The sequence below is a fragment of the Heterodontus francisci genome, chromosome 31 (genome assembly GCF_036365525.1).
Source record: "Heterodontus francisci isolate sHetFra1 chromosome 31, sHetFra1.hap1, whole genome shotgun sequence".
Classification (NCBI taxonomy): Eukaryota; Metazoa; Chordata; class Chondrichthyes; order Heterodontiformes; family Heterodontidae; genus Heterodontus; species Heterodontus francisci.
The window spans coordinates 49,682,065-49,709,578 of NC_090401.1; the positions used below are offsets into that span (position 1 = coordinate 49,682,065).

At 40.5% G+C, this 27,514-nt stretch overlaps 1 protein-coding gene across 6 annotated transcripts in view; it reads left to right on the plus strand.

Moving 5' to 3' along the window:
- Nucleotides 1-27,514, plus strand: part of LOC137347242 (cAMP-dependent protein kinase inhibitor alpha-like) — a 110,021-nt gene that overhangs the window by 20,330 nt on the left and 62,177 nt on the right. For all 6 annotated transcript variants that reach the window (XM_068011532.1, XM_068011536.1, XM_068011531.1 and 3 more), the window contains one exon: nucleotides 8,266-8,370. The gene's annotated coding sequence lies outside the window, so the exon portion shown is untranslated. The remainder of the gene's footprint in view (nucleotides 1-8,265; nucleotides 8,371-27,514) is intronic.

The following is a 27,514-nucleotide window of genomic DNA, read 5'->3' on the forward strand; positions in this document are numbered from 1 at the left end:
AGTTGTCTTCCGGCTGAACTTGGTGGTCCTGAGATTTCTGGCTGGTAGATGTGGCCAATGTTTCAGGGTTTTCTTCATGGGATCTCTGTTTGCAGCAATGATGGGCTTGGATGGTTACAGCCAGTAGGCAGGGTTTGAGCTTGCAAGGTGACCTAGAGACTTGTGTCCTTTAATGGTCAATCTCAGTTGCCTGTCTGCCTGCAGAGAGCACAGCTAGTTTCACACACAAGGTGGGTTTGTCACCTGATGGCCCAGTGTATTCTGGCTCTTGCAGCTTAATTAGATCATGTCTAAGAATTCCAATCTCACTCAGGGTCCTATGGTTCCAGTGATTATCCTTTGGGTGGTCCGTCTCCACCAGCATTTTAATATTCCAAGATTACCTTTAATGTCTTGTTAATGAAGGCAGGATAGTTAGCCCATTCAAAATTCTCAGGTCATTGTTCTGATCAGACCCTAAGTCTCCACCTTGATACATTGGAATGTAGGGTATTTTGATGCGAATTGCAGTGGCCATTTTAGCTGCTAGCAGCAGTCATCTTTTATCAGTCCCTTTTTTCTCTTTTTTTTTAAAAAAAAATGTTTAATTCAGGTTTCCAACTGGTTTTTGTTTAAAAAATCATTCGGCATAGGACGTGTTCATGCCAAACCCAAAATACTGGAAATGTGTTTTGAGGAAGGATTTACCTCCTGAAATGTGTTCTCGTCGTTTCTCTAAGATATCGAGTGATCTGTTGTGCACTTCTATTCTATTTGAGTCAGTGATGTGCTGTTGTCTTGGAGTGGGTGGGGGGGAGCGGAGTGTTGTATAATGTTCAGAAACCTGTTTCTTGCTCCCTCTCTCTCTGTACATTTATTGATTTAAGTACAGAGGATGTTAGATGTATATCTTGCAGCTTTTCAGACTCTGTGCTGGAATTTACAGTGTTGGCACTTTGCTCTGTCTTAGCAGTTGGCAGGAAAAAAGACAGAGGCGCAAGGGGAGAGCCAACTGTGTAACAGCCCCGACAAACAAATTTTTCTGCAGCACCTGTGGAAGAGCCTGTCACTCTAGAATTGGCCTTTATAGCCACTCCAGGCGCTGCTCCACACACCACTGACCACCTCCAGGCGCGTATCCATTGTCTCTCGAGACAAGGAGGCCAAAGAGAGATTAATCACTGGGATCAAATGCCAGCATTTTAAGTGCCAGCATAAAATTTCATTTGATTTCTCTGAACATTGTTTTCTAGATCACTCTCTCTGGATTCCTTCACTTTACTCCTATCTCTGCCCTCAAACTATCAGTTCATTTTAGATGCCAGTTTTCTTGACCTGTTTCTTGAGTCCCCATGCACACATACACCTACATATGTCTTCTCATGTGTGCCTGTAGTGCAGGATTGTCCACTCTGGTTAGTCATCAGAGGTGTCATCACATGACTACCTGCTTCCACCCAATCCACCTCTACATTCCTGCCATTGGTTGCCTGAAACCTCCGTAGTCATGATGCACCACCTTCCCATGCCAATTAGAAAGCAAACATCATCTCCATCCCGATTGGATGATTCTTAACTGTTGGTCAGACAGCCTTTTTCCCATGTCCAATATTTTTTTTTTTACAAGCTAAAAAACTGCTTGAAGCAGTTTTCTGGAGATTAATCTTTAAATTTCTTGAAGACTCCAGAGCAATGTTGGCAACCCTACAGTAGTGCTGCTGCCTCAGGCTCAGTAAGGCCTCGAGAAATATGTAAATTTGGGCTGGGCCCCATTGACCAGCTGGAGCACCTGAGCAGTGGTCCAGATACTCAACGCTCATAAAATGGATGTAAAGGAAGCCCATCCCTCAGTGTTGGGGACCATTGCTCCTCAAGTAACTTGATTTGTTTATACGTGCCTGCACTTTTTGCGCATTTTCCCACCTGTTGCACTGCTTCTTTGCTCGCTGTTTCGCTGATTTGTTATTTAGCTGTTTTGCTATAAAGCAACAGAGCTTATTTAAACTACACTTCAATTCCTAGCTAAGCCAGTTTCCTTTGGAATATTTAAGTGTGCCACCAATACAAGTACCCTTCTGGGCATCCCTCTGTAATTGCAGATTTTGGTATAGGATCTGGAGAGGCATTAGAGTTGGCAATCCTCTAGAATTCTCCTGGAGTCTCTAGGAATTGAAGATAGATCTCCAAGACAGGAGAAAAATCCCTATGTTTTATGTTTCTGGGGCAACAAAAAAAAATGTGGTACAAAGGCAAAACACTGAGGATGCTGGAAATCTGAAACGAGCAGAAAATGCAGGAAATACTGAAGTCGGGCAGCATCTGGAGGGAGAAATGGTATGTGTCAAGTCGATAACTTTTCATCAGAAGTGGCAAAGATTAGAAATATAATAGGTTGTGACCAAGTGAAAGGGAGGAGGGAGGAAAGAACAAAAGGGAAGGTCTGTGATGGGGTGGAGGGTGGGAGAGATTAAATGATAAAAGGTTGCAAGGTACGAAGCCAAGTAAAGAAACAAAAGATGGGTCTATTTGAGTTGCAGATGGCTGAATAACAGCCGTCTGAACACAATGGGATTAAGAAAGAAACAAAGTGGGGTGGTGAGGAAGGGATGGTATACAAACCAGTTTAAAAAAAAAATGGGGTTATGATCTAAAATTATTGAACTCGATGTTGAAATTGGAAGGCTGTAAAGTTCCCAGTTGAAATATGAGGGGCTGTTTCTCGAGCTTACATTAAGCTTCATTGGAACACTGCAGCAGGTCAAGGATAGTTCAGAGAGAGAACAAGGTGGAGAATTAAAATGGTTGTGCTTGCGGACTGAACAGAGGTGTTCCATAAAGTGGTCGCCCAGTCTGTGTTTAGTTTCCCCAATGTAGAGGAGACCAGCGAATACAGTATACTAAATTGAAAGTACAAGTAAATTGCTGTTTCATTTGGAAGGAGTGTTTGGGGCCCTGGATGGTGGGAAGGGAGGAGGTAAAAGGGCAGATGTTGCATCTCCTGTGCTTGCATTGGAAAGTAGCTGTAAGAAAGGGACAGAGTATTGGGGATGACTGAGGAGTGGGCCAGAATGTCAAGGAGAGAATGATCCCTTCAGGATGCTGAAAGGGGAGGGGAGTGGAAGATGTGTGAGGTGGTGGAAATGGCAGAGGATGAGCTGTTGAATATGGAGGCTGATGAGGTGGAAGGTGAGGACAAGGGGAACCTAGTGTGATTCTGTGAGGGAGGGGAAGGGGTGAGAGCAGAAGTGTGTAAAATAGATTGGATAAAGTTGGCCGGGGGTGGGGGGGGAATTCTCACTGAGGAAAAAGAAAGGCACGTCGGAAGCGCTAGTATGGAAGGTTGTGTTGTCCGAACAGATGGACAGAGATCGAGGAACTGGGAGAATGGAATTAAGTCCTTGCAGGAAGTGTAGTCCAGGTAGCTGTGGGAGTCCATGAGCTTATAGTGAATGTTGGTTGATAGCCTATCCCCAGAAATGGAGACAGCAAAATCGTGGAAGGGAAGAGTCGGAGATGGACCATGTGAAGGTGAGGAAAAGGGTGGAAATTGGTCACAATTAATTTTTTCTGTTCAGGGTGAGAGGAGGAAGTGGCATCAATATAGTCAATTCACTGTAGGGAAGTGAGGGAGGGGACCTGAGTAGGACTGGAACAAAGAATGTTTGACATAACCCACAAAAAAGGCTAGTTTAGCTGGGATCCATGCAGGTACCCATAGCAACACCTTTTATTTTGAGGAAGTGAGTGGAGTTGCTGGAGAATTTTTTTTCTTCCCCAACTCCGCCTTGTTTCTTAATCCCTTTCCTTTGTGTTCAGATGGCAGCTATACTACATATATCTACACCTCATCCAGATACGTCTTTTTGTTTCTTTACTTGCCTTTGTATCATGAAGCCTTTTGTCCATTTAATGTCTCCTGCCCTTCTCCCTATTACGGACTGTTCCTTTTGTTTTCACTTGCTCAAAACTTATTACAAATAAAGGTGGCATGTTTTCATTTCTTTGAACACTTAGTAATTATAAAAATATTGGAGACGAGACAAAAAAATTAATAGGCATGCAGCAAGCAATTAGAGCTTGTTTGTTTCCAATTGGCACGGGAAGGTAGTGCACTCTGGACAGGTTGAGCAACCAGTGGCCGGGATGGGTTGGTTGGAGGTGGGAGCTCATGTGATGAAACCTCCAGAGTTGACAACCCAAGGTAGCAGCCAGACAGATGTTTGCACGTTCAATTTTGACACTCCCTTAAGTTGCCAGCCGTATGTACTGAACCAGATAGTCATACCTAGACATATCCAAAGGGAGCTGCATGTGGAGTATAGAATTCTCCAAGGAGGTCATCACTGAACTTTGCACAGCTCTGCAGCCAGAACAGAGAACCAATTTCACCAGAGTAACCATTCCGTCAGATTGTGAAGGTAGTAGCTGTGCTTAACCTTTATATCATTGGGTCCTTCCAAACAACAAAAGGAGATATCTGCCAAATTTCTCAACACATGATGCATAAGCCACTAATTTACGTCTTTGTGATTACCACTTTCAGATGCAGGAGGAGTATTTTTAAAATGCTATAACTGTTTTTGAAAATGAAATTATTGGGAAAGTTTAGTTTTTTAAATGTTTTGTATAACTGCTGGTCAAATTATGTATTGACACTTTTTTGAGTTGAGCACACATCCCCAGCCGAAGCTTTAAACCAAATCTATTATTTAACGTGTACTCTTTGGCCATCTGACTGTCCTGCTCAGTCCATGTTAGCTTCCAGTGATCTGATTGATCCATGGGAATCATGTGTTCTGCAACAGTGTGGGTACTCACTGACTTATTTTCTTGTAATGGTGATCACTCTTGTTGCTTCATCTCTTCCCAGCACTGCAACCACCTCTATGCCATCTTTTGGGACTACAGGTATCCTCCTCAGCTGCTGGTCTTGCTCTCTGACCTGTTCAATAAAGAATTTTTGTCATAATTAAAAATGTTATATTCGGCACTCTGCTATATTCACCTGGCATTAAATATAAAAAGAATAGGAACACAGTCTGCCTGCACTCTGATCCAGGCTTGACAACTAGTTCTCTCCAGCTGTGACCTTCTGCTCAATCCTTTCCTCCCACTAGCAACTCCAAGCATTGACCTTCTGCTCTCACCACTCGTGACCTTGAATGATCGGCTCCCTCCCTCCCACAAGTGCTCTGAGACTTGGAGTAGCAAATCGCTGGAGAGCAAGTTGGCCTGGGAGAGGAGCTGAGAGAGCTAGATACTGACCACTGAGCTTTATTGGTGTATTTACTTTTCATAACCAACCATAGAAGAAATTGCATGGGAGATCCATTACCTTTTTGTCTTTTCGATGAATGGGAAACGATATAGTTGCAGCAACTGGGTGTGAGCCACCTATATAGCACCAGTGATTGAGAGTCTGCCTGGTGTCATTGACCTCATGGTTTAGCCTTCTGTGCTTGGCCTCACTTGGAACCAAGCTCGTACACAGCAATACCTCCAGCACTGTGTTTAAAAAAAGACTTATATTTATACCGCATCTTTCACCATCTCCATATGGTCCTTATTTCCCCTTTTTTGGTAATGGTTACAGCCTTATCACTGCCATCCTTTATTGTCCCCTTCCCTCGCTGTTCTGTAGCTCTCTGTTCTTGACTTTAACGCTACAACCCCTCTGCTTCTGCTCTTAGTTCCACTACCGGTGCCATTTGCTTCATGTCCTGGATGTTCCTCCAGAGTTTATGCTTTACCAGATCAGGAGGTCTTGCACCATTGGTCAGTTCTCTTCTCCCTGCCAGCTCCATTCTTCATTTGAAGTGCTCTACTCCAGAATCCCATGTTCACCTTCCCTACCTAGTTGCTTCACTGGTAGTCCTATTCTCTAGACTACCCAAAAGCAGTGCCATGGGAGATCTGCTAATTATTGTTTGCATGACAGAACAGTATTAATGTGTATCTGCAGATAAAAGCACAGGTGTAGGGAGAAAAAGCAAATCCAAGTAAAAGGTAAAGATGATATATTGGGGAGAGGCAGAAAATTGAGAAAAAGCCAGACACACATGCAGAGTCATGGACATAAAGACAAAGACAACAGAAGCTCAAAAATAAGAGATTAAAGACTGAGAAAGGAACAAACGAAGAGTGAGATTAAAACATGAAGACCATAGGAGCTGAAAGAAAAAGAGAATGAGTTTGAAAATGACAAAGATAAAAGCATGGGGGAAAGCTTGTATACAGATAATGAAAATAGTTGCTGTGCAACTCTGCAATGGCACTGCAGAATAACCCATAGTATAGCATGTAATTGGTTTTTGGTAGTCACTGTTAGAATTCTTTAGGGAATGTGTCAAGGTGTTCAGGGTTGAAATGAATTGTTACAACAGGATGAGAAAGGTGTCCAGGGGTCCCTTTTTAGCCTTCACCCGGTCTTCCTGTAACAGGGTTTAATTTTTCAGTGTTTTAGCTCCCCCTTGGTGAAACTTTGTTCACCACATTCCAATTATAAGGCAAAGAAATGAGCACAAACAGGCTTTGTTAGGTTTAAAGAAAAGTGAAATTCATTGAAACTTAAACTCTAATTCGGCTAACGCCTACTTACATGCCGTGCCCCAACTAGCATGCATATGCAAGTGAAAATAGAGACAAGAGAGATGAAAAATAGAGAGGTTTGAGGCAATCTTTGAAGAGGGGTTTTGTTACTGTGCTTTGAGCTCGCTGTAGTCCTTGCTTGTAGGTAGATCTTGCTTTTCGCGAGGCCCAATGTTATTCTTAAACCTTGTTCACTGTGGGAGTCTTTTCTCTCTCGGGGTTCATATGTCTTCAATGGTTTCCGAAGCTGATAAGAGCAGACAGGAGAGAGGCGGCCGCAAGCCAGCCATGAGAGGTCTTTTCAGTCCAGGAGCAAGCAGCTTTCCTGCCTTCAAAAACTTTGTGGCAAGTTTAAATTCAAAAAATCTCAGGTTGCCCAGCAGGTTAGTCATGTGACTAGTGGGTGTGACCACGTCTGTGTATTCGGCTATCTTAGCAGTCAACCTGGAATGCGAGCTCCTCCACCCTCGAGGTCAGGTAATCAAAAGTCCATTGTGGATTAAATGTGTCAGGAAATGCTCTTTTGTTCCTTTTGAACACTGTCTGTAAATATGCAAATGTCTTTTCAGTCAAGGATCTGGTGTTGCCTTCTTTTAAAAAGCAAGTTCTTAATTGCAGTCCATGTCTCCGTTATAAAGACGTCTGCAAACGCGACATGAAATCGTGTGACATTGATCACAAGTCGTGGGAGTCAGTTGCCAGCATTCGCCAGAGCTGGCGGGCAGCTATAAAGACAGGGCTAAATTGTGGCGAGTCGAAGAGACTTAGTAGTTGGCAGGAAAAAAGACAGAGGCGCAAGGGGAGAGCCAACTGTGCAACAGCCCCAACAAACAAATTTCTCTGCAGCACCTGTGGAAGAGCCTGTCACTCCAGAATTGGCCTTTATAGCCACTCCAGGCGCTGCTTCACAAACCACTGACCACCTCCAGGCGCGTATCCATTGTCTCTCGAGATAAGGAGGCCCAAAAGAAGTAATTGCAGTAACAATTTAAAAATCCATGTTCATGTGGCAAAATTAATGTGCCTCATTCTTGGTAGGTGGGGACCTGTATAACACATCCTTTAACATGGTGGCTGCAATTTACATACAACTGGTATCCCAGCATGTGCACTGCAAACATTTTAAACTCCAGATTGGCCGCATTCTTGTTTACAGTTACATTGCCTGAAGCAGTGTTAAAATCTTCTGTGTAACTCTAGAAGTTGGGGATCTGCAAAATAACACTTCACAAACCAGCAACTAACTGCTGCAGGTATTTGACTGCAGGATAATTTTTAAACCTACAAATTTGTTTGCCTTATTTCATAATTGAGGATGCAACAGCTAATATTACCAATGTGTCTGTCACTAATACTAAAGCTGTGCTGTTACCAGAGCACAGGTATCAGTGTAGCTGTATGTTTGTGGATTTTTCATACTTTTGTTGCACACAGTACCTAAAAACAATCAGTAACGTCGGTATTGCTATTGCATACTGAGAGAACAGCCTGCAAACACTGATCTTGGCTCACGCAGGAAGTACAGCCACTTGGGTGAGGTACCAGAGACTTAATAGTGACTGTAAAATGGTACTTGGCAAGGGCTAGCATATTTCGGAATGAAGAGAAAATAAACAACTGAGCAAATGCAGAACATATCTGTGTGGTCACTTCTATGTTCCACTAACAATCTTGCTATCCAACTTTCATTTTTCACAGATTGGCAGCAGTCAATATAAAGATGAGAAGAGTCTAATTTTGGAGTACAACAGATCGGGACAGAGCCGCTTTGGAGAGTGCTGAATAATAAGAGTCTGTGAGGAGGTAGGTTGTGTTTTTTTTCCCCCCAAAATTATTTCGATACTTTGCACCACTGAAGAATCTTCAAAAGATGTATTGATTAGTGCAACAAAGAAAGGGGGAGGAGACAGAAGCTAATTGATATTTTTAGATATGTTTTAATTTGACTGTACGGGCAATTGTGTTGAAATAATCGTCCTGTACTATAACCCTTCTTTCAACAGCAATAACTTGTATTTATATAGCGCCTTTAACATAATAAAATGTCCCAAGGCACTTCAAAGGAGTGAGATGAAGCAAAGTTTGACACTGAGCCAAAAGTGTAGCCAAAGAGAGAGATTTTAAGGAGTGTCTTAAAAGAGGAAAATGAGGTAGAGAAGTTTAGGTAGGGAATTCAAGAGCTTGGGGCCCAGATCGCTGAACGCATGGCCACCAATGGTGGAACAATTAAAATCAGGGATGCATAAGAGGAGTGCAGGTTTCTGAAGGTTGTGGGGCTAGAGGAAATTAGAGATGGGGAGGGGTGAGGCCATGGAGGGATTTGAAAACCAGGGTGGGAATTTTAAAATCGAGGTGTTTAACTGGGAACCAAGTAAGACCATGAGCTCAGCAGTAATGGGTGAACAGGACTTGTTGTGAGTTAGGACATGGGCTGCAGAGTTTTGGATGACGTCAATTTTGTGGTTTTGCAAAGCCTCTGTTAATGGAAGCTGATGCCTTCAAACAATATAAAATCAACTTAACTGTCCCAGGATAGCACCAAACTACATTTTGAACTTCCTGAATACTTGTCATCTTGTATACCAGATGGTTCTAAACAGCAACTGTCCTATTCATTTTAATGAAAATCCTTTCTATTACCTGCACTAAATTTATTTTTTTCTAACTTAAAATTTATGCCCTTTGGTCCTCCTAACTTTTCTCTCAACATTCAAGTACAATATTTTAAGTGATGCTCATTAATCTGCTTTGTGAAGTATTGTTTTTTCTCTTGCTGCTGTGTAATTCAGTGCTTGTGACAGTTTGAACATTCCCTTTTCAGATGCATCAGTGCTGGTCAGTCAATTGCATATTTCTAGGAACATGGGAACAAAGGAAATAGAAGCAGGAGTAGGCCATTCGGTCCCTCAAGCCTGCCCTGCCATTCAACCAGATCATGGCTAATTCCCTACCTCAACACCATTTTCCTGCACTATCCCCATATCCCTTGATATCTTTGTCATGAATATACTCTGAGCCTCCACAGCCCTCTGGGGCAGAGAATTCCAAAGATTCACCACCCTTGGAGTGAAGAAATTCCTTCTCATCTCAGTCTTAAGTGGCTTACCTCTTATTCTGAAACTCTGTCTCCTGGTTCTAGACATGCCCCCCAAAGCCAGGGGAAACATCCTTCCTGCATCCACCCTGTCAAGCCCTGTAAACATTATGTATGCCTCAGTGAGATCACTTTTCTCATTTTTCTAAACTCTGGAGAATATAGGCCCAGACTCCTCAATCTCTCCTCCATAGGACAATCCCACCATCTCAGGGATTAGTCTGGAGAACCTTTTGTTGCACTTCATCTATATCAAGTATATCCTTCCTTAGGTAAGATGACCAAAACTGTACACAATATTTCAGTTGCGGTCTCACCAAGGTTCTGTAGAATTGCAGTAAGACTTCTTTACTCCTATACTCAAATCCTCTTGCAATAAAGGCCAACATAGCATTTGCCTTCCTAATTGCATTCTGCACCAGCATGTTAGCATTCAGTGACTTATGAACAAGGACAACCAGGTCCTTTTGGACATCAACACTTCCCAATCTCTAACCAGTTAGGAAATAATCTACTTTCTGTTTTTCCTACCAAAGTGGACAACTTCACATTTTTCCACATTATATACCATCTGTCATGTCCTTGCCCACTCACTTAGCCTGTCTAAATCCCCTTGAAGTCTCTTTGCACCCTCTTCACAACTCTCAATCCCACATTTCTGTCAATCCTTCTCTTCAGACTACACTTGCAAGGGGCACGATGAAAGTAGTAATGCTCTGGACGGCATGTGCAGCAACATTGTAAATATGTTCCATGGTGACCAAGGCAATAACTTTCCCTACTGCTGCATTTATTTTTCCCACTTGCTGTTATTATAATGTATATTTTACCAATTGATGTTGGCAGTGCTGAGCTCAGTGTAGGAAACCAGTCCTAATCTGCGATTTCCCCGCACAGTGGTTTAAGTACCTTAGCCTTGCCATTTGCAGACATCCTTTCTTGCAGAGATGGAGGAATGTTAAATATTTACATAGAATGTACAGTACAGAAATAGGCTACTTGCCCCAACTTGTCTGTGCCAGTGTTTATGCTGCACATGAGCCACCTCCTGCCGCATTTCATCTAATCCTATGAGCATAACTATATTCCTTTCTCCCTTGTATTTAGCCAGCTTCCCCTGAAATGCATCTATGCTATTCATCTCGACTACTCGTTGTGGTAGCAAGTTCCGCATTCTAACTACTCTGGTTAAAGAAGTTTCTCTGAATATCTTGTATAGTTGGCTTCTAGTTTTGGTCTGCCCTATAAGTGGAAATATCTACCTACGTCTATGCTGTCTGGTCATCCTTTGGCTTTTATTTCCTAGAGGGGGGAAAAAAGCCTCAGCCTGTTCAACCTTTCCTGATGAGTTAAATCCTGAGAGGTTACACCTAAAATAGGTTATTCCCTTGTATATCCTGGTACCTGACCCTAACAGAGTGGGGAGAGACCAAAAAGATTGCATGCATCTCCTTTTGGCTGGGCAGATACATGGTAGGGAGAGGAAAAATTAAATGGAATATGAATGGCAATATGAGACTTACCTGTAAATATCCCAAAGGTAATTATTGAACTGTGCTGCTCTTCACTAGTTTTAATCAAAGTATGTAAAATCCCAAATTAATGACATTTAATGCCGTCGAGTTTAAAGTGCCTTGGGTGCAGTTGCAGACTGTTTGGGGCCACGCAATTGTGATTAGGATGTTCAATATGGCAAAGGCAACCGACTTGTTGGGTGAAATAGTTCGAGGCTAATTCAAAGAAGTTGGGGTAGAAATACGATGGTGCTAGTTTTTGAGCAAAGACAGAAATCCAGCCACAATGCATGTCTGAACTGGGAGGCCTAAGATCTGCCCCAAGTTGGGCCACAGGGGTCTCCTCTTTAAAAAAAAAAGAGAACTGCTGTCACTTGCCATGACCTCATGGGCATCTCGCCCTTCAGATGCTTTGAACTGCAGGCTGCCTACCTAGCCAAAAACAGTCCTCAGCTAAGTGTGGGGGATGAAAGATTAGGAAGAGACCAACGCGTGCCATGAACAGCTTTCTGGAGGACTCCGAACAATTCGGAATGGACCAGCCGACTCTTGCCTCGCTTATTGCAGGCCAGTTCCTAGCAAGTGGGCCCTAAAACAGGAATAACCCCTCATTTTAATGTGTAAGGGACTTGACACCTGTTTTAGGTGGCTGCCAGGGATACCTGAAAATTGACCCAACCCAATTTTGGACCTTTTTCAGACATCATTGGGACTTGAAATTGGGTCTCGTTGCACCCAATAAAATGAGCATAGTGAGGTCCATTTTCTATTCCTGTAATTTGCAGTAGTTGGGTTGAATTGATTTCAGACAAACCTGAGTATTATTTGGGTTGGAGCTAACAGTGCAGTAAATGGTCATACAGCTGAATTTATTATATTTGTGAATACAAGCAGGTAATATTGAAATTCTCTGCATTTTAAGAGTTATAAGGCTTTTTGTTCACTTTTCCATTGTTGCTACGGTGACTGGACTGCTCTGTTTGCACTCAGCGCTCTCACTTGCTGCAGTAGTTCTCCCGACATCCATAGTGTTTTATGATATATCTGACCATGCTCTGTGCCTTACAGGCAATTAGATTATCTCCGTATGTTTGTGTGCCAAGATGATGTCACTTCTGAGTATATTTTTAGAAACAACCAGATATCAAGCAACACTTGTCGAATTTTCACAATTTATGTTCCTGGGGGTCATGGTGTGCAACCAGGTGCTAAGTAGCTAAAATAAAAGCAAATACTGCAGATGCTGGAAATCTGAAATATAAACAGAAAATGCTGGAAATAGTCATTGGGTCTGGCAGCATCTGTGGAGAGAGAAACCAAGTAAACCTTTCATGAGAAGTGGCAGTGAATTAAATACTGCAGATGCCCTGATGAAAGATCACGGACCTGAAACGTTTACTCTATTTCTGTCTTTACAGATGCTGCCAGACCTGCTGAGTATTTCTAGCGTTTTCTGTTTATATTATGGTAAAGAGCTATCATGGCTGCAGTTCAAAAGTGTATTTGTAGTGGTCATAACAAATGCAGCCTTCAATAGATTCATAGGTGAGTCACAAGCTTGACATTGCTTTGATAAGGTGTTTTAAATTGCTATCCTTTTCCACTAGATGGTCAAGCCGATACAAGTTGTTCTACGATTGAGTCAACAGAGTACCAGGGCTTGAAGGGTTAAATTTGAGGCTAGGTTACAAAACCTTGGTTGTATTCCCTTGTGTTTAGAAGGTTGAGGGTGATCTAATTAAGGTATTTAATGCAATTAAGGCATTTGTTGGGATAGATAATTTAAAAAAAAATTAGGTTCATTTCCTGGTTTGTGCTTAGTTAACTGATCTCAATCCGGGCAATGGTGTTGGTGGTACTATAATCTTTCAATGTCATCTGGCGTCGGTCAGGGGAAAATCAGTTATTGAACCTGATTCCTATACAATGGACATCGGGTATGCACAGGGACAGGTTAGAAAATAATGGCCTTCTGTGGTGAGTAACCCACAATCATTGTCCAAGTTCACGTGAAGAATGGCCACTGAGTGTCAAGTACCAGAGGGCTATTGCTGTCTAGAGGATTGTACCACATATAAAGAGGAGGGGGATAAAATAGAAAATTGGTAGGGAAAATGAATGAGGTAAATATCTTTTATGAATTAAGGCAATACCTGATTTCCACCCCCCCCCCCCCCCCCCCAATAATGTTTGATACAAAAATCAAGTAATTTGCAAGGTGAATAGATGCATAAAAATCTGTGAGCCATTATTTTTCTGCAAGCATTAAAACTGTTTTTAAAGATGGGTCTATCACAAATATGAAAGGAAGCTTGTGTTTCACAGTTTGCCTTTATTGTATATCAGGATGAAATATCTAGGGGCTAGATAAATAGGTTTGATATTAAGCTTCTCAAAAGGTGCATTTATTATTTTTGAAATGCTGTGTGGTGTTCAACAAATGTGGGCTTTGTTTTTGAGCCCCTGATGCATGTTGACTTCGCTTCCATATTTTATCATCCGTGTGCTTTATGCAACAGAACAAAATGGGGTTAGACATAAAAGCTTTTCCCCTGCCTCCTAGAGCACTGGAACTCTCTATTGGTTTGATGATCAAAAATCTGGTGAGTAAACACAAACTGGGTCTGTGGGAACGTATTTCTTTTTTCACTGCGCCGGTCAGGGAAAAACTCAATCGATCCCGCTGCATTGGTGTTAGTTCACCAGAAGTTATTGCTGCTTTTTGAGAGAACAGGTGACTCTGCATAGATGCCTTCCTGAATGAATCAAATTATCCAGGGATGTTTGGACATGAGAATTTGAAGTTAAACTTTTGCACTATATAACATACATTCATTTTCATAAAATCCTAAGAAATATCAGCTGGGTCTTGTACAAGTTGGCATGCACTTATTATGTTAGTCATTTGAACAAAGTGCTTTGTACCATTTAACACTTTCTCAAGTTGGCATCTAAATAGCAATGACAGCTCATTGCTAATCAGTCAGGCTGAAATGCCTTTACTTATTGGATAATTGTTAGAACATCAAGAAGCAGACTCAGCATAAGCCACCCTTGGTCATACAGTCCACTTAATTTCTTTAGAGGCTTCAACTGGATTAAAAAGTGATTGAGGTATGTTGAGGATCTTAAGGGTCTATCATCAGTCCAGATACTTCAATTTCCTTTCTTGGATGCCTAAAAACAATTTGGAAATTTTACAACAGTGACATTATTGGAGTATGTTGATGACTGACTTTTTTTCTTTCTCCTATCTGTTTAATGTTTTTTTTCCATTTCTCCTTTTCTGTCATTATTTCTCTGTTTCTTGATGGGTGAATTAGCAAGAAACTTAATTCAAATAGCAATTGCATGCTGGCCAAAAACATGAGAGGGTTGGGGAGAGGGAAAGGAAATCATCTTGGTAACAAATTTACTTTTGGGTTTTAATCAACTAAAAATAATGAGTTGGCAGATTCACCTTGGCTTCCTTTGTTGTAAATTGCATAGGGTGGTGTTTTTATAATGAAAGGAGTACTATAATCATGCAACATATATGTTAGATCCTGTGGCCTTAAAGATATCTAATAGCTATAAATAGGCAATTTGTGAGCTCAGTTGCATGTTAATTGCTCTGTATGTTGGCTGCTAGTTGTAAATCTGTAGCTATTCGTTAAGGTCAAAAATACCAGCAAGAAATAACTGGCTTTCTTTTCTAAATATTGTTTTTTGTCTAATAAAGTGAAAGAGTTTGGAATGTGACCAGACTGGAAATTTTTTAAATATACATTTAAAACAAAATGTTAATTTTCAAAGTGTTTATATATTTGGGATCCTTGTGTTATTGTCAGTGTCCCCTAATGCACTCTACCATTGTGGAACAGCTTAGCTCAGGCATCACTGTTCTACAACAGTGACTACACTTCAATAAGTACTTAATTGGCTGCAAGGCACTTTGGGATGTCCTAAAGTTGTTAAAGACACTATATAAATGCAGGTTCTTTCTTACTATGCAAGAGACTTCTCTTCCTTCTCCTGCACATTTACCTCTGGTGTCCCCAAAGATCTCTGCTTGGTTGTCTCCTACTTCTCATCTACATGCTGCCCCTCTACAATATCATCCAAAAACATGTCAGTTTCCACATGTACATAGACACCCATCTCTACCTCACCATCACCTCTTTCGATTCCTCCACTGTCTCTAAATTATCAGACCGTTTGTCTGACATGCAGTACTGGATGAGCAAAGATTTCCCCCAATTAAATATTGGGAAGACTGTCAGTCCCTGCCACAAACTCTGCTCCCTAGCCACTGACTCATCCATCTCCCTGGCAAATGTCTGAGGCTGAACAAGACCCTTCGCAACCTTGGAGTCGTACTTGACCCCAAGAGGAGCTTCTGACTACATATCCGTGAGGTCACTGAGACTGCCTATTTCCACGGCTGTAACAATACTCAACTCCTCCCCTGCCCGGCTCATTGCTGAAATCCTCATCCATGCCTTTGTTCCCTCCAGACTTGACTGTTCCAGTGCACTCCTGGCTGGCCTTCCCATTCTACCCTCTGTATACTTGATATCATCCGAAACTTTGCTGTCCGTGTTGTAAATCTCACCAAATCCTATTCACCCATACTACTGTGCTCGCTGATGTACACTGGCCCCTGGTTAAGCAAAGCGTTGATTTTAAAATTCTCATCCTTTTGAAATCCCTCCATGGTCTTGTTCTTCCCCATCTCTGTAATCTCCTCCAGTCCCACAACCCCCTGATATTTGCATTCCTTTTAATTCTGGCTTTGTGAGCATCCCTGACTTTAATCGCTCAACCATCGGTCGTTCCTTCAGCTGCCTGGGCTCTAAGGTCTGGAATTCCTTCCCCAACGTAAGCGTGCTGTCTTGCGCTCTTCCCACCCCCCCCCCCCCCCCCCAAACCTTGAAGATGCTGCTTAAAACCTACACCTTTGACCAAGCTTCTGGTCATCTGTTCTAATATCTTCTTGCATGCTTTGGTGTCATACTTTTGCTTTATAATGCCCATTTGCAGTGCCTTGGGAAGTTTTATTACATGAAAAGTACTGTATAAATAGAAGTTGTGACTGTGAATGGTGTGCAAACTATGTAGGTTAGAATGTACAAAATGCAATGCTTTGCATGGAGTAGCTACATCGTGGCTTATACTGTGCAACAGTTTAATTAAAAATCAATAAATGGAAAATTTCTCCAAGTGTTTTGAGTCAAATCACTGGCTGTTCAACAATCATTCTGAATTGAAGCCAATCCCAGACTTTAAAAAAAAAATGATTTCAACAAGGGAGTAACTCTAGATTGCATCATTTAGGTTCATGGGAAACACAAAATTATGGATCAGTTTTGGACCATTTTGTTTCCAGCTTCACTCATCCCTGTCGAACAGTGGAGCAGTACTTGCACTGGGTATTTCTCCGGTGCTGTATATATTAATGAGCAACCTAAAATGAAGTGCCTCGTCCGGTACACCACCATGAAAGAAGAAAATGAGGCAGATCAAGAAGTAGATGTTCGGTAATGCCGAACATGGGTTCTAGGAGAAATGGATTGAGGGAAGCGAGGGGTTTGACAGCTCTGAGGTCCTGGAAGGTGGAGTAAAAGGTAATTTGAGTCTTGATCTCAACATTCTGAGAATGTGGGGAAAGGTTAATGTATTGTAATTGGTGCAATACGAGAGTAAAGATCACAGGAGTGCATCATAATGTGAAGTAGAGAGGTGTTTCCCATCTAGTCACAGGCCTGTAGGTTACAGTTTGTCATCTATTTCTTTGTCTTTTGACTCTATTAGTTTTAAAAAATATCTCTCCACCATATGATGAATTTGAAACATTATCTTCTCATGAAAATTTTCTGCTGTCTATCCTGTTATTTTCCCTAACCTCTTGCTGCCTTGTTTGAAGCATGAGGATACAGCATTGACCATGGTGAATATTGTGGCACTGGCTATCTGTGAGGTACAACCAAAGGCACTGCTAAAATAAACATTGAGTGTTTTAACAGGGGTGTTTATTTTGGCATGTAACACTGGCTTTGAAAATGGCCTTTTTGTAATACCTTAAGAGTCAAACAAAATGACTTGAAGCTTGGCTTTCTGTGAGTATGAGGTTTGCAGCACATAAGTACTCTGATTGATCTGGAGCATGAAAACGAATGGATAGAGGTGTATTCTACTCTAGTTGGGGTTGAGATTCACTAATGGAGAAAATATTTTGGAAACGTTTGTGACATCTGATAGCTGAATGCAAAGTTGAATTTTTTAAGTAAAATATACCCTACTCAAGCTTGGACTTGCTATGTAATATGATATTTTCAAAATAAATACAGGTTACAGAAATGGTAAGTTTGAGATTTTCTTTTCCTGTATGTTTTGAACAAAAATATTTAAATTCAAGTATGTATAGAATCTGTTTTTGCATACCTGTTTGCCAAGAGTCTTGGAATGATGGATTCTTGAATATTTATCTACATTTTATATTTAAAAACTTTTTAAAGTTTGTTTTATTCAAAATGGTTTTATACTGAGTGAGCACTTAATTTGCAGGATATGTCATTCCTCCATTGGTTTCAGTGTATGCATATTGCAAGCAACCAATAAGCATTAAGGTATAATGCATCCACGAAATCTGAGCTGAGTATTTCAATTTCAGTCAATTTGAATTATTTAGTTAGCTGCTTTTTTTTTCTGTGGTAGAATTTGAGCACGCAGCTTTGCTTCTCTTCCTCTTACTGACGCGAGAACCTCACAACTAGGTGCAATGGAAATCTGATAGTACTGCTGTTAGTTGCTAACAGCACTATTTATTTCACAATGAATGCATAAAATGTGAAACAGAGCACAGTGATTTTTTTTTAAAAGACTGAGCTTCCAAAACGCAAACCAATTTGGAATGGATTAATTTTTCTCAACTTTTCTGGGCCTTGATTTTGGTTTTAAATTTTTCGGCATCTGTTTATAGCTGGTATTTGTGCCATTCCTGTCACCTCAGTTATCCTTTAATGTCCTGAACTGTTCGTGTTCCCCATAACTTAGTAACTCCAACCTACCGTAAAATTTAAAACTCGTCTCCTAACAAATTGGCACTATACTATGAAGAGGGTACTTAGACTTGCAATTGCTGTGAGAAAATGTTAAACCTAACTTTAATATTATTCCTTAAAAACCAAACTAACTCCTTTCCAGTGATATTTTTAAATCCGTATGCTGTGTGAAGCATTGAAGTGTATTGAAACACCTATATTTGACATGTGAGTTTTGATTTGTGAGGGTGGGGGGAATGCTTTTTGGGGGAGAGCTGGAGGAGTGTGGGTTCAGTCCTAACATTAAAAAGATTCATGCAGGTTGAAACTTGGATATGCACTGGACTGTAGCTATACTAGTGTGGGTACTGTCATGCAGGCCCCCACCTGCCAAGAATGAGGCACACATTATTTTGCCACATGAACATTAAAAACTTTAAAATGTTGCTGGGAAGAAAAGAGGGTCTATCACAAGGAATTGTCCATGTTGGAAAGACCTTTTTTTTTTAATTCTAGCAGACAGTGTTGGAACAAAGGACCCAGTCCCTGCTTCTCCAATACACACAAGACCTGGTCAGACCAGTTTAGTCATGTGACTAACTGGCTGTTTGAATTTGAACTTGCCACAGAGTGCTTGAAACTCATAAAGCTGTTAGCTCCTGGACTGAGAACTCCTCTCTCCTGTCTGCTCTTATTTCTTTTTCATTGAAATGAAAACCCATTGAAGACACATGAACCCCATGAGAGAAAAGTCTCCTCCAGTGAACAAAGTTTAAGAAGAATACTGGGCCCCTACGAAAAGCAAGACTACTTACAAAAGGACTACAGTGAGCTCTAAGCACAGTAAACAAGAAACTCTTGATATTGCCTCAAACCCCTCCTTTTATTTTTCTTCTCCCTTCTGTCCCTTTTTTCATGTATGTATCGCGTGTGCATGCTAGCGTGGGTGCATCGTATATCCGTAGACGTTAACTGTATTAGAGTTTAAATTTTAAAAAAATTCACTTCTTTAAACCTATGAGCATAAACAGGCTCTTTTCTTTACTTTATAATTGGAAACTGGTGAACAAGGATTCACCAAGGGGGAGCTCGAAACATTGTATAAAATTAAATCCTGTTGCAGTAAGACCAGGTGAAGACTAATAAGGACCGCTGGATACTTTTCTCACCTGGTTGTAACAATACAGTAATCATAATGCAAGACTAATGCAGTCAGCAGTCAAATTGCCTGCTGAGTTATACACTCTTTTATTGTTGGATGCATGTTAGTAAATTCTAATTGTCCTGGGAACCCACCAAAGATAGATTGGCACATGAAGTAGGAAAGGAGAAAATAATAAGGTAGAGGGAAAACAACACGTGCAGGTTGAATTTTGTGCATAGTATTTTTAGGGAAGATGCAAAGACTATGTAGAGCAGAAGAGATTCATCAAGATGAAAGCAAAGGTATGAAGCTTTGAACGAGGCTCGAGAAACTTGGGTTCTTTTCATTTAAAACAGAGAAGGTTGAGAGGAAATCTGATATTCAAAATTGAGGGATTTTCTAAAGTAAATTGAGGGGGAAAATTGGTAATGAAATGCATGAATTTAACACCATCACTAAAATTAAGGGACAGGAAATATTTTTACACAGGGCTGTTGAGACATCGTCCAACAACAGTGGAAATACCATCCATAAAAGCTTTGCAAAAGGAAGGAGATAAATATTTGAGGAAAAGACAGGGGAATGAGACTTGTGGATACCTCATTTTAGAGAGTTGGCACAGCACAATAGCCCAAAGGACAACCGCCTGTGCTTAAAAATTCTATAAAAGTTATCCAAGCTGTGTAGCTATTTTCAGAAAGGCTACTGCTGCAATAGATCGCATGTGATTGAGATTTTTAAAAAATTCATTCATGAGATGTGGGCATCACTGGTTAGGCCAGCATTTATTGCTCATCCCTAATTACCCTTGAACTGAGTGGCCATTTCAGAGGGCATTTTTTAAGAGTCAACCACATTGCTGTGGATCTGGAGTCACATGTAAGCCAGACCAGGTAAGGATGGCAGATTTCCTTCCCTAAAGGACATTAGTGAACCAGATGTGTTTTTTTTTATAACAATCGACAGTGGCTTCATGGTCACACTAGACTAGCTTTTTAAATCCAGATTTATTAATTGAATTCAAATTTCACCACCTGCCATGGTGGGATTTGAACCCATGTCTCGAGAGCCTGGGCCTCTGAGCTACTAATCCAGTAACATTACCACTACACCACTGCCTCCCCATAGCTGCTGGTTAAAGGGCAGCATGTCCCTTCAGTCTGCTTACAAGTTTTGTCACTTCTTGGTTGTCTCACTAAATTGGGTACTGTACAGTGGCAGGATATTCTAGCTTGGGGTTGAGGGACGGGCGGAGCAGAAACTAGAAAAAATATTTGCCAAAGCCAGTTACAAATGCACTGTGTGGGTTGATCACAAGACTGGTGTTGACTGCAGCCAAAGAGCAGTGAGCAACCCACGCTACTGTCTGGCACTGTGCTACTGTTGCAAGGAAAGAGTTAGATGAAAGAATAAACTGGATTATAGTGCAGAACTGTACATATTAATCTTGCTCAAAAATACTTGATGCTGAAGTAAATTATAGTCTTGCTTCCTATGATAGCATACATTAAGTATCATACAATTATAGTGTTATCAGTTGATAGCGATCAACTATTTATAAATTCTAGGTGTTTAGGCTGCTTGGGAACATGGTGAACTTGCAAGTAGGCATTTCTCATTTCACAGTATTATACTGTACTGTTGCAAAACACAAATGGCATGCAGTGATGTGAAGTACTATTTCTGAATAATATTTTTTTTCACCTAGAATTTCATTTCCTACAAAAAAATGACGGAAGGAGATACTTTTGGAAACTGACAGTATATTATCAAACCTTGGTATTCCAGTTTACGGGCTGCCAACAACTTTATACTGGGATAACTTTACACAAATGAAATCATTCTGATTTTAAACTATAGTCTTTGCCAGTTTGCTCTGCTCTGCAGTGCCAGCCCTTAGAAAGGTAATAGTTTTGGCTTCAGACATCCAAAACAAGTGTCCTGGAATCTGAGCTTCGCTAACAGCACGCTTAACAAAATTCAGTACTTACTGAAATTTCTGCTTTTGAAAACATCAGTGTCTGAAATATACCTGTAGTACTGGTGGGCAATAGAAGGAAGAACATTGGAAGTAAATCCTATGAAAGAGAGGGTATGAGTGAGATGAGCTTGGATGGGCTAATTTGTTGTTCGGCACAGACTCGGTGGGCTGAAGGGCCTGTTTCAGTGCTGTATCTCTAAATAAAATAAAATTGACCTTTTCTTGGTCTTATTATGAGTTGAACAAATAATAAGGTGCCTAATTAATCCGAGTGAATCGATGTCATTGTTCACTGAAAGCCAAGAGAGTAACGTGGATGTGATATTTGGGTTTTTAAACATTTTTGCATGGAATTATCCAATAAATGTGCTTGTGCTCAGCTTAAAATTGGATTTTAGCCATTGAATGTACTTGGGGGTTTTACTGCTATTAATCTGGACTCAGCACTGTGTGTAATTGCAGACATTAAGCATTACCCCCAGTAGAAAATCAGCAATTAAACCTCTAATTTGTAATCATGATAGACAAAATGATGTCTGAACAACTTCCTATCAGATTTTGAGCAGGAATAATAGTTTTAATTGCACTCTCTTTAAAATAAAATTTGCTTCTTTACAAATCAGCAGCCAAGCATTTATTTTTACTGCTACACATGAAAGTGCAGTATTTTTAGAATTGAGTGACATTGACTGGGCTGCAATTTGGAATTTGAGGGCTTAGACCCGAGCCTTTTATCTTTGGTACTGAGTTGATAACCAGCTCAGACGCTTTGAAAGACTGCTTGATGTGGGTTGTAAGAAACAGCCTTCATTTAACAGTTTTCAATTTATAAGGCTAAAAATAATCATGCCTTTACCCAGGCAAAATCAAATTCAAAGTCAAATTTGAAGGGTGCCCATTGGAATGATTTGGAAAATGGAAATTGGGGGAGAAATAGAAAACTTGCTGGGTTCACTGTCCAAATTCTGTTATAACCAGATTAAATATTGTATGACAAAATCCAGTGTGTATTCTATAGGGTGCTTTTTCAGGAATCTTGTAAGTTTTACTTTGTTTTAAATTAGATATCTATTGCTTAACTTGCTGTTTACAGCGTGTGTTTTGTATCCTATTATACTCCCATCTGCTTTTGCATGATATCTAAAATTTTCTTTCCAAGTGAAAATTTAACTGCCTTTTTTTTTCTTAGCAGAGGGGTCAATAACCAGGGGGCATAGATTTAAGATGAAGGGCAGGAGGTTTAGAGGGGATTTGAGGAAAAATTTTTTATTCAGAAGGTGGTTGGAATCTGGAACACAGCCTGAGGGAGTGGTAGAGGCAGGAACCCTCAACATTTAAGAAGTATTTCGATGAGCACTTGAAACGCCAAAGCATACAAGGCTACAGGCCAAGTGCTGGAAAATGGGATTAGAATAGATAGGTGCTTGATGGGCTGAAGGGCCTGTTTCTCTGCTGTATAACTCTATGACTCTACTCTGACTCTACAAGCATGAACTAAGTTAATAAAAAATTAATTGGTTTCTTATCATATGGCTCATTTATATAGTGTTCATGAATAGAATATTAAATGTATGCCATTTTTTTGTTTGAAGATGGCCACGGGGATTTTTTCATATCGACAAATTAATCTGAATGTTTTACTGAAATGTGATGTAACCTTGCATTAAAAAGTACCTGTTTTCTTGCCATTTCCCTCCAGCATCCAATATGTGAATCCATGTAGCAAACTCTCTGCTTTTCTTACTACTTTGTCATTCTCCAGTCCTTTTTTTGCAAGTTTTTTAATGCTTTTTTTAAAAAAATGCTGCTGAATAACTATTTATGAAGGTTGCAAAATGTCCCAAGAAACTTCACTAGGGAGGAACCTACTTTCAACTTACATGGACCTCCTGGGTTGGCATTACATTTGCTGTGCCATTCCCCCAACTCCTTGTGGTGTGTATGTGTAAAAAATCTGATCATTAATCGGACCGTTCAAAAGTCACCTGCCTAAATTCTGAGCACCAATATCTACTGATTAGTTTTTTGATGGATGGCACTTGCATCAATTGTCAGTGTTCAATAACAGCTGTATAATGTAAGGACAAGCAAAAGGCCTATGTTAATGAGTATTATAATTGGCAGACAGCAGAGACAAAATGTCAGTTTAAAGAAAAGATAAAGTTTGCTATGTTTTGCTCCTCAAACAATATCGCAACAATGCTACTCCTCCTAATTTTTATGTTCATATAAGTGAGGGGGTGAAAGGTTATTGGGGGTAAGTGGGAATGTGGAGTCGAGGTTACAGTCAGCTCAGCCATGATATTGAATGGCGGAGCAGGCTCGAGGGACTGAGTGGCCGCCGCCTCCTAATTCGTATAATCCTTTTCAGTGGCTTAACCTGAATTTCAAGTTATACTCCTGGACCTTGATTGAAATACATGATTTCTTAGTATACCATTAGTTTAATAAGATACATCTACTTAAGACAGTTGAGGATTTAAAATAGAACCCCTGGGCTGCACATTTTAAAATTTAGCCACTGAAATGATTTTCAGCTGCTGGAGAGTCTATTGAGTAATAAATGTATTAAAACAATTGAAAAGCAGATTAAATGGAGGAAAAACCTTCATTAAATTCACCTCCAGTTATTTAATTCAGACACAAGTAGTGTAAAGCAGTCCCTCTTTGAATTACATAGCAATTAAAACACTGAAATGGAAAAACCAGTCCATGTTGGTGTTTATTCTCCAGATAAGCAATAATCCTAATCCCACGTGCCTGTCCTGTTCCTCTATCCCTCATTTAATGCTGTCGTCTTTTTAGTGGAGTTTTTCAATATTTCCTAGTGGCTGTTGAGTTGCCATTTAGTGAAATCTGCTCTTAAATTGACAAAACTGGACAAATACAAAGAATCAAATAAATTCTGATTCCGAAATTCATCCTCAGTCAATACTTACATGATTTACAAGCTGAGGCATTGTAGCTGTGTATTACTGAATGCAGGTACCTCCTGTTAAAAGCCTGCGTTGGTGGAAGCTATATGGAAAGATGGGAAGTGGCAGTGTTGGAAGAATAGCTCGGGCACTTCGGCAACGGAATGCAAGCTCTATAATTTGTATTATTGACTTCAGGACTAATTTGTTCTCAATTTTTGTACATTTGTACATATACAAATATTTATTTCACAGCTTTCGCAGCAGCTTTGGAGCCTCCTGTTCCAACTGTTGCTTCCTTTTTTTGTTTTTTCTCTGTGTCTCGTGAGAGTCTCTCTTTGCTGCTGTTTGCCACAGTAAAGGAAGACAAGTATATGGACACTGACCCAGTATCCTGTAGGTTGTTGCTTTCACCACTTCAGTTCCTTGTTTTTCCACATTGCTGATTTTTACCGATGCTAATGTCTTTGTCTTTCTACTCATCTGACTTAAGACAAATATGCCATTTTATATTGGTATCAACAAGCCATGTCTCACTTGATGCTTCCTCATGTCACTTCTTTATAAAAAAAAGCCAATATTTAGTTGCAAAAAAATTGCATTTTCAAGCTGTAGTGTAGCTTAATTAAATGTTATATACAGATACAGTGGTGCTAAAAGCCTTCCTGTGTAAATATTGTACTATCCATATTAACCATTTGGAACACCTCTTGAAGTACAATGTAATCAGTATCCCATGTATGGCACTAAACTCTTCTTTCTTGGGTTCTCATCCATAGTTAGTAAAATTCTGGTTGAAGAATTGAGTTCAATGCCATAAGTAAGTTAACTATGTAGAGCTGGTATTGTGATCTGCAGAAATAATAAATCCCCTCCCCAATTTTCTCCCTTCATCTCTCCTATCATAACGGTACTGAATTTTGCTGGGATATTGCCAATTATAGCTTGCAGTACCTCATGGAAGTGGCCATTATTCATTTGTCAACCACAAAAGTGAGTTATTAGCAAATGATTTGACTCAGGAGAGCATCACCGCTCAGTATAATCCAGTTCTTAAGCAGTATCCAAACACAGGAGTTGCTGTGCCTAGTGACCAGGAGAAGGAACTATAACTGTTCTCCAGCCTCCCCCTCCCCTCTGGTACAGGTAAGGTGGCATAGTGGTTATGTTACTAGACTAGTAATCCGGAAACATATGTTCAAATCTCAACATGGCAGCTGGGAAAATAAAGTCAGTAAATTAAATAAATCTGGAATATAAAGCTAGCGTCAATGATGGTAATAGTGATTATGAAACTAACAGATTGTCATAAGAACTCACCTGGTTCACCTAAAGTCCTTTGGGGCAGGACATCTGCTGTCCTTTGCTGTCTTGCCTATATGTGACTCCAAACCCGCATCAAAGCGGTTGCTGCTCTTTGAAATGGCTTAGCAAGGCACTCGGATTAGTGTTTGTTTTTAGTTGTATCAAACGCTACAAAAAAAACGTGGGTGTACCAACGCCACGTAGACTGCACCTTCTTGAGGGAAATTAAAGATGGGCAATAAATGCAGGCATTGTGACACCCACATCCCATGAATAAATGAATTTTTTGAAACAAAAATACAGCTCAGAAATGTAGTCACGAGTTATAACACTCCATCTAACTCAAAGATTCGGACCTTCTGGATGCATGGCTTGGTTCCATACCAGGTAGTACATTTACTCAGTCAACCAATGGAGAGGCCTTTTTCCCTCTTGAGGGATTTGCCCTTTAAATGATTTTGGAACAAATCCAACAAGGTCCCCTCAGCAAGCAGGGGTTTATGACCTTCCTCTAATGTGATCAGTATTTTAAAGAACAATGGGAATTATATTAATTGCTGCACTGTACCTGACTGCAATAGTTCCAATCAAAACAGAAGGGATTATTAAACAAAATAAGCAAATTTTGCCATGATCCAGTTTTCTATTTGTACTACTGTAGCGAATTAGTCTGCTGCCTTAAGCAAAGAGCAGTGAATTCTCAACTGAGTGTTAGCTCAGAGTAAATGCCCTCTGTGAATAGCTGGCTATTCTTTAGATATAAGCTGCCAACTGCTGTGTTACTGCATTTTATTGGCTGATTTTTGAAGAGATGAGGTGCCTGTGGAGCTGCAAGGATTTTGGCAGATGTCTCCACTTCTTATTAAAGTGAACTCATGCAAATTAATTGCATATTGTAGCTTGTTTGGTTGCTGGTGCCAAATAATTTCAGGGAAACTTTCCAACTCTGATTAACCAAATCGCTGAATATTGCAAAGAGTCACTGCAGAAATTGAAGGTAACTTTTTAAAAGCCGCTACAATAGAGGCCCAAATGTGTTCCCTGCCCAAAAAATGTAAACGTGTGTGGGTAATTTGGAGTAAAGAACTGGAGTTGCAAGTTAGGTTGGGAAAGGAAAATAGTCATTTCTATATAAGGGAGCCCAGCACCCCACCCCCACCCACCCACCAAACTGTGGTAATGAAATTAACCTCCGGTTCTTTTTGTTTCTCCTCCAATCCTGAAGTCTGAGGTTTTCAGAACTACAGTTCCACTGGTGCCAGTTGCTTTCTTGTTCATTGTCCATACTCAAGAAATGAGCAATTGGACAATGAGTGCTGGCAAGTTATTCAACTTTGGAGGGCATCACAGCTGAGCACAATCCTATCCTTGTTTGCTTTTCACATCCCAACTGAGATCAACAAATGGCGCTTTAAACCTAGTATGTATATATAGAGCAGCTACTCTATGCTTTATGGCTGAGCCATTTTGGGGGTGGGTGGCAGGAACAGATATCTTCACTTGCCACCAGCAGCTAATTTTGGGTCAGTAAATAGACAGGCATGATGACGCTGCTCTGTCAGATCATCATATCCTTGTTTGCTTTCTGCCTGCACTTAACTCCTGGTGATGCATACTTAATACACACAGAAATGACCATAGGAAAGAACCTGAACATTTCCAAATGCCAGACTTGGTAATTGTAATGAGTTAAAGTCTCAGAGAGAGAGAGAGAGAGAAAAGGCAGCTGGAGCATAAGATTAATTTGTACTCTTAATTCTAATCAGTCCTGAATATTATCCCCTCATACTGGGGAGGGGGGAGGTGGTGTAAGATGGTATGAAATGGCTTGCGTAATTGGACAATCCAGAGATTGGAAACCTGAGCATGAAGTGATATGAGACCTGTGGGGGAGAGGGGATATCAATTGTACTCTGGAAATAATCTAAAAGGACAAAATTGAAGAATTATTTATCACCATGACGACCAGAAG